The following is an 8,455-nucleotide window of genomic DNA, read 5'->3' on the forward strand; positions in this document are numbered from 1 at the left end:
AATGTGGCGCTTTGGATCATGCTCTCGGGCATTTCATTAAACACCTTGTGTGCATAAGAGGAACCAAAAGCAAACCTAACACCCCCTTGTGAAGTTTGTGAAGAGAAGTGGCACCAAATGGCTAAGTGAAGTGTGCTAAGCTGCATTTATAGGGATGGTCCTTTAGTCCCGGTTGGCCTGGCCAACCGCGACTAAAGGCCTTCGGGCCAGGCCTGAGGACCTTTAGTAGCGGTTGGCCTGGCCAACCACGACTAAAGCCCCTCCCATCCCCTAGCTGTCGACCGAGCCCGCTGGGCCCAGACCTTTGGTCGCGGGTCGCCTCCCGAACCGCGACTAAAGACCCCTTTAGTCGCGGTTCGAATATTTTGGGGACTAATGGGGGTGAACGGAAGCCTCTTTTTCTACTAGTGGACACGTTATATTTCATGATAAAAAGTAGTTTATATGTTAACAAATTGATAAAAAAACTATAAAATACAAAACATATACTATGTCTTCCATCAATCTAATCTATCACCACTCCCAATTATTGTTGGAAAACGGCTAAGGATCTTGGCTCCACCTGGGACGGAGCCGTGCTAGTGAGCTTGGCTCCGCCTGGGATGGAGCCGTGCTACTGAGTTTGGCTCCGCCTGGGATGGAGCCGTGCTACTGAGCTTGGCTCCGCCTAGGATGGCGTTGTGCTTATGAGTTTGGCTCCACCTAAGACGGTGTTGTGGCATTGAGCATGGCTCCATCTGGTGCGGAGCCAAGCAAAAAGTTATTTTGTGAAATCTTTTCGAAACCAGGTTAATTTGTGAGATCTTTCCAGATTTAGGTTAATTTTGTCAAAATAAACCCGTGGATCAGAAGCAGAATGCCGCCTTGGAGCACACAGTGACGCAGAGAGCTCTGTTCAGACGTCCATTGTCAAAGACACGAAGCGGCATGTATTTTTGGGTGCCGCGAGGCGCGCCGGCTCTGTATGTACCTTTCTTCGAGCATAACCATTCTCTTCGAGAATACAAACAGCAAGCTTCTATGACGCACAAATACACATAATAGCACTTGTTTTCGAGAGTAAAGCTGGACATCACAACAGAAAATTAACACCCGGTGCATCGATCATATAATCAACTACAGACTGGTTCAAATATCATCAAATTAGATAGCCGGTACAGGCTTCAGTAATAATAATAATAATAATACCCTTAAACTTCAACAACCGTCTTCTGAATGTTCAAGGGGAATAGTGATGCCTCCCTTTCCTTAAATATCTCTAATGCGCTGTGTAAATGTTTCACAGCATATGGTAGGTTCATGCTAACAGTTTAGCAAACACGTTAGAAGACAGGGATAATCAATCGTGACCAAAGAGTTTTCCATCGTCTACGTTTTCCAGAGATGAACTTCTAACTGGCTTCGGTCTCGAACTTGAGGCAGATCCCCATGCTGAACAGCTCCTGGTAGAGCAGCTTCGCGCCGTAAGGGACCTTGATCTGCAGTATGTTCTCCGCCGACTTGCAGAACCCGCAGTAGGGACCACGGACCGTCTTGCCCCCTTCGACAGGCCTCATGATCACGTTGGCCACCCGCTCGCAACCCTGGCAGATGTGCATCTGTGAGAGGTCACTGAGTGTGAACAGCCGTTCATGGAGGTTGGCCGTGGCACCATGGGCGAGGAGGCAGTCGCGCTCCATCTCCCCGAACTTGACACCGCCGAACCGTTTCTTGTCCACCACCGGCTGCCTCGTGAGCGGGTGAACAGGCCCGGTGTTACGGAACTTCACCTTGTCCTCAGACATGTGGGTCAGCCTCTGATAGAAGGTTGGGCCAATGAAGACCAAGGACTGCATCCTTTCGCCATTGTGACCATTCAGAACACTCTCTCCTCCCCACCTTGAAAACCCAGCCCTGCAATGCAGTGCAATGAAACAAGCATATAGTGTCAAACATAAGTGCACGAGAAACAGTCTCAAAATACCTAGCATGTGGCTTAGTTATGCTGTAAGTTTGTATCTTATCCTACTTGGCAGATCACGTTGTGCATGTGTATGTTTGCGTCATGGTTACAACAGAAAATTGAAGAATTCCTCATCACACACTTACTTGTGCAATTGCTCCGTGATCACGTCGACAGATGGAGTGGTAAATGGTGTTGCGTATTTGGTCATCCCACCAAGGGCAATTCCCTTGCCCAACGCAGCCTCAAGCAGCTGACCAGGAGTCTGACGAGTTGGAAATCCGTGTGGATTTATCACAATATCTGGAACTATTCCTTGGCAAGTAAACGGGAAGTTCTCCTGAGAATCCAAGAGACCAACAACTCCTTTCTGGCCATGCATACTGGCGAACTTGTCTCCAACGCAAGGTGAGCGAGCCTGCACCAAGTATCAGATTTATAAATGACTAGATTTAACAAATGTAATAAGTGGGAGATTTTATGCAGGGTTTTAAGAACATGGAAATAATACTATACTACTCTGTATTACTGTTCGTTTGCAGGTACTAGAACAGACCAGAAATAAGAAAACAAAAAAAAACAAGGATTGATGATAAAAATATGGCAGCTGAAACATGGAAATAATACTATACTACTCTGTATTACTGTTCGTTCGCAGGTACTAGAACAGACCAGAAATAAGACAACAAAAAAAACAAGGATTGATGATAAAAATATGGCAGCTGAAGTGACCTCAGAGGCTCAGAACTCTAATCTAACTAAACACTGCAGACAATATATAATCTCCTAATTATAAAACCAAGATCATGCATAAGATGAGAAAATTTAGAATATAATAACCCATTCACACAGTTAGAATGGACGTTTAATCTATATACCATGGGCCAATGCCAATATATGTCATGTATTTTGAATGAATTACCAATCACATCATGTAAAATATATACTTGTGACGTAAACCACCGCAAAACTATTGACATAAATATTTGATCCATGGATTCGAAAGTTCAACCATGTGAGTACCAAGAATTCAGCAGACACAAATCAAATTATATTTGTGCGCATGGCTATATATCATGTTGAAGTCACATTGTAATGTCCGTATATATCATTACAATGGATGGAAAGGCACCACAGAGAACAAGAGAAACTGACTGAAGATGGGAACAAGTGAAAGGACAACATACGGTGCATGGCTAGCTATGCTTTAGCTAGACTACGAGATCCCTAATACGATTACCGCTAGGCCATAACTAGGAGGCACAAATGTCACTTTTCCAAAAAAAAAAAACGCATAGTTGATACTGAAATTACATTGTAGCAGTACGACCTACAGAGGAATTTAAGTTTAAACTTCTGGATATGAAGACAACTAACCAGATAAAATATAATGACATGCAGAACTGTCTTGCAGTACTAGTGCCACCCCATGTAAAATATGGATCATGAAATAAAATGCAGAATATTTTTGTAAAAGATTATATTATTTACCTGTCTTAGAGTAACAACTGCAGAGTTCTTCCCATCATCATTAGCTGAAAGAACAACCTTCTCCACCATCCCTTTTTCAGTATGCATAAGCTTCATACTATGATCTTCACCAGATTCCGAGACTTTCCCAATGACAATGTCGCCACTCTGAAGACTTGCTCCAACATATGGTAAGCCATCAATATCCAGACTGTCAACACGTCCTTTCTTGCTTTGGGTTTTTCCAAATTCAACTTTTTCCCTGTGTTTGAGTCGTCTGGTCACCTCTTTGTTTTCTATCTGTGCTTTGTAGCTCTTGAAATGAAATGTCCGGAACATGCCACGCTCTAAAGAAGCCCTATTCAATACCAGGGAGTCTTCTTGGTTAAATCCCTGATGAATACTGACTGAAACTATTGCATTTTGGCCATTGAAAAACTCTGGTCTATTATGGTTTTTCTCACCAAGACAGTCAGACACTACAGTTTTAAACAGGGGTCTCTGTGGATAGTACAATTGATGAAAAAGGGTATCAGCCCTATACTGAGAATTTGTAGAGGAGTAGCCAATAGCCTGTTGTGATAGTTTTTCAGCTTGCATCAAAACCCTCCGAGCAGCATTGTGGTTGGCAAAGGGAATGATACCACAACTCAACCCTAGCACGAAGGAAGGGTCAAGTTCACAATGAGTGTAGTACAAAAGACCCTCTTTTTGTCCCCAGACAAGAGATCCCTAACTCCACAGGCACATCGGATATCCTCCTCCTCTTCAACACCAATCAGCTCAATTATATTTTGGTCCATCAGTTCCCCAAATGAGTATGATCCACCTTTCGGTTTAGTGATATTTTTAAGATTCTCAACTATAAGAAGTGGTCTTAGAAGTCTCCCTGCATCAGAAAAGACACGAACTTCTTTGTGTTGCTTGTCCCTTTTGATTTCCACCTGAACAAAGTTAGACATGGAAACAAGAACCATGTTAGTAATGTCTTGTGGCACAAATGTGCTTTTACAGTTTTACATATTACAGAAAATAAGAAATGGTACATGTGAAAACCATGTTCTCATGCTTGCGGCAAAATATGGCCCAGCATCGACATATCTCAAATACAATGTCTCAACTAGTATTACCTAAATTTGGTATTTGGTGATAAACTAAAAATCATGCAAATAATGAAAAATGGAAAAAAAAACCGAGAGAAGTATTTCATTGGCATCAAAGATCAAATGGACCAGGTACAAAAACTAACAAGCACGAGAATGTAAAATAACTAACAAGCATGCTCAGAGGTGAAAATTGGACTGTTAGGAAGAATCAGGAAATAGACAAACTGCTAACCTGTGGATCGATTTGCTTGCTACGTCTCATATTCCTTAGATGTGTAACAAACTCGCCTGGGTATGCACTCATACCAACCAAATTTCCATTCAAGAAAATCTTGTCTTTACCACCAAGCTCTTGTAAAAGAACTTCATCCAGTTTCTTCATTCCACAAGAGACAAATAAGTCAAGCAAAGACTCCCTCATCACAGAGCTAACCACAGCACTAACAGCCAGATTCTTCACAAAACCACATTTTTCACCATCCGGAGTGGACATGAAACACAGCTTTCCCCAATAGGAGGGATTCCTACAAAAATATTTCCCATGTCAGTTCACAATGGGACGAGAACTTATCTAGTGATACCACACCTTATTTGATACCATGATACCACTCTTCAAAATTTAAATTTTAAATGTCAAAAAATTCAAAACCAAAATTTTGGGTGTTCACAAGATGCGTGTCGACATACGCTGTAAACCAAATTCAAAATACCCTAAGAGTTATGTTAAAAAAACCCTAAGAGAAACAAAAATGAGAAATCAAACATGAATAGTGTCACATAAAGACAAAAACACAAAATGCCACTATTCACATAGCATTTGTATTTTTTATTTCTCTTGGTGTATTTTAAATTTAACTGTGAAAAATCTAGAGAATGTAAACACACATCATGTCAACAGCCACAATTTTTTTCGAAATTTTTTTACACTTACAATTTAAATTTTGTGAAGTGGTATCATGGTATCATGTGAGGTGTGGTATCACTAGATATTTTCCCACAATGGGACATCTTACAGGGCATATAATATGATGCATCGCTATGTGTAAGAAAGAACAACTTACGGATATCTAGCATCTCCAGCTCCTCCCCAGTATGAAGATAATTGTCTAGTCTTCCTCAAGTCAGACATCATTTGAAGCGGATTTGCTCTCCTAAGGGTTGCAACAATCCCTGAGCACCTTGCATATAAATATGGATGGCGCCAAGAACCAGTGGAGAAGGCACGGTTCAGACCATTGGTAACAATCGTGGCATCAATATAATGATCGAGAACTTGTAAGTCACCTTCACCACACAAATGTCTCTGCATTATCTTAACCATGCGTCTCTCTGCATGCCTAAGATGTACCCAAAGTTCTCTACGAAGCAGCTGACATGCTAGATCTAGCCTCTTGTTACGGAAATCATCCTTGTTATCACATTTGCGTTGACCAGAGTAGGCCATTAGCAGACATTTCATCATGTAACCCAAGAAAAGTGCCTTGCACCTATTGTCGCCCACACCAGGAAACAGATACTTGGCAACATACCCATCAAATGAATCTTCTGGCGGAAACTTTGTTTTTCTGATGAACTTGTCAACAAGTTGGCGGGCTCTATCTTCTCCGCGGAAGCCCTTGCATTGTTCACGGGATTCTTTAATGGTTGCTGATATTATGTTGACCAAAGAAGAATCACAATCTTGTATGTCAATCATCTCAAAAGCCTCCTTGTCTGATGATACACCTAGTGCAAAAAACATTATCCATATTGGTATAGTCGCACCCAAGAAGGACAGGTTGATCACTTTGCGGAAATCGTCACCCTCTTTAGAATCAACAAGCTTAACATAGATCCTTTCTCGTTTGAGTTGAGACAAGTAACAAGCATCCCAACCCCGTTGGTTACTCACCCAAATCCTGGATAAGCATTTCTGTTCTTCGGCAATAAATGCCTACAGAGTTGAAAGCAATAAACTTTTGAGGTTAAAAAACGCTAATTTGGCACAAAGATAACATTTGTACATGACGTAAAAAGAGAAAATCCTTAAAGCCATTCCAGAAAAGGGTTAATCTTAAGAAAGTTGGAAATTGGGAAATTCAGCAACCGAAATATTCTCAAGATAATTAAACTGTAATTCAGTTGTGTGTTATTTGAACAAGTCTGTATTAAATTATTCCAGACAATATCTAAGAAGCGCAATTAATTCTATACTCCTATAAACAAACCAGTTGGTGGTGATGGGTTTGATTCTACCAACCGTTGGGTTTGCTACCAACAACTGAGATGGAGATCGGATTGCTCACTATCCAGTTAATTATGTATTGTAAAAACATCCGGACATATACAGAGTTTGCCTAAACAGGCACCTCAGATTAATGAAGTAATTAGTCTTGTAAACATGTAGCATGATTGTTTTAGCCATATCAATGCACGGGATATAAAGTCCAATTTAACTGTGGTCGCAATCTTAAAAGATTTTTCTGAATTCATATACATATGGCAGTAGCAGCCTAGCAGGATGTCTCTCATGCATCATGATTGATGTATAGAGTAGAATTCAGAGGTTCTACTAAATATATGGCATGACATATCTAAATCAAGATGCTTCCATTCAACTTTAGGAAAAGCAGGGACTTGCAGCTCCTTTAAAAGCTATATAATGTGCAATACAATGTGAAGATACAATGATTTTCGCATAAAATTAGATCAGAACATAATGAACATGATAGATCATGCAAGGCGATACCTTTTCCGTTCCCTTGATTAGAAAATATCCACCAGAATCATACTGGCACTCAGTTTCCTTAAGTTCATGCAGCCAGCACAATTTTGACTTCACCATGACAGGCAACCTGCCAATGGTGACCCATTTAGTTTCTGGAGGTAATATAACTTTCTTCTGGATATACGGATCCTTTCCGGTTTTCGATTTTTCGCTTGGCCCGAGTGAATAAACCTGATACAGTCAAAACAATAGTTTAATCAGATGGCACAATATATAATAAGATCTCAATGACATAAAATACAATATGATATCTGGACTATGGAGATTAGCTTTAACTCTGTCCACTTTTATTAAGAGATGAAAAATAGTTATTATTTTACGAAGACCGTACATGTCAAGATCCAGCTTAGAATTTTGAGAAACAGTATAATCAGTGCATGTAATGCAAACTTACAAGAGCTTTGCAGACACAGTAAGAGGAACCATAAAAGAGACATGGGTAAAGTGTCCCATGACATCCATAGCAACAAGTAAACATAAGTTTCACAACAAGCTTAAACCCATTAAGTTTTGTAATACTTATAAAGTTTAAAATACAATCATAGACAGTGGAGATGGATTTTAAATTTTTCTAAGAAGCCATGCATCAATCTATCATTCCTTTCTTGTAATATAGCGCAGTTACATCTACCAAATACAGTTCAGTTCTCCCACGAGCAAGGATTAAGGAGCATCCTTACCTGAACAGTCATTTCTACATTGATTTTAGAAGAATATGTCATGTTCTGGAGGCGAGCATGTACAGGCTTCAGTTTGAGTGCCTGCTCATCGAGATCACTATTATCAGCCCAAAACTCTGGCTTCCCAAGCTTCACTCTGCCAAACTTGATGGTTGCATGTCTCCAGGCACCCATCTTCTTTGAAGGATCATAATCAGGCTCAACAGTAGTTTCCCCTAGAGAATCAAAGAGCTCTTGGAGTCCATGGGAGACAAAATCATTATAGGAGTTTATCTGATGACTGATTAGTCCTCTTTCACTGAAGAATGATCTTGCTGCTTCTTTACAAAACTTCTCCAGGCTTTCAACACTCATGTCAATTGGTACTTGCGCGCGTGGGACCGTAGAAGACTTGATTTCCCCTTCATCTTCCACAGGTGGTATTACTTTCAAATCCACATCCATAGGGCACTGCCCTGAATCGGCATCAGAATCAGGAGATGGCTGTTGC

At 40.7% G+C, this 8,455-nt stretch overlaps 1 pseudogene; it reads right to left on the reverse strand.

Moving 5' to 3' along the window:
* Nucleotides 1-1,290: 1,290 nt before the first annotated feature.
* LOC124682976 lies at nucleotides 1,291-8,054 on the reverse strand (annotated as a pseudogene).
* Between the last annotated feature and the right edge of the window lie 401 nt (nucleotides 8,055-8,455).

Source organism: Lolium rigidum, chromosome 1, assembly GCF_022539505.1.
Source record: "Lolium rigidum isolate FL_2022 chromosome 1, APGP_CSIRO_Lrig_0.1, whole genome shotgun sequence".
Classification (NCBI taxonomy): domain Eukaryota; kingdom Viridiplantae; phylum Streptophyta; class Magnoliopsida; order Poales; family Poaceae; genus Lolium; species Lolium rigidum.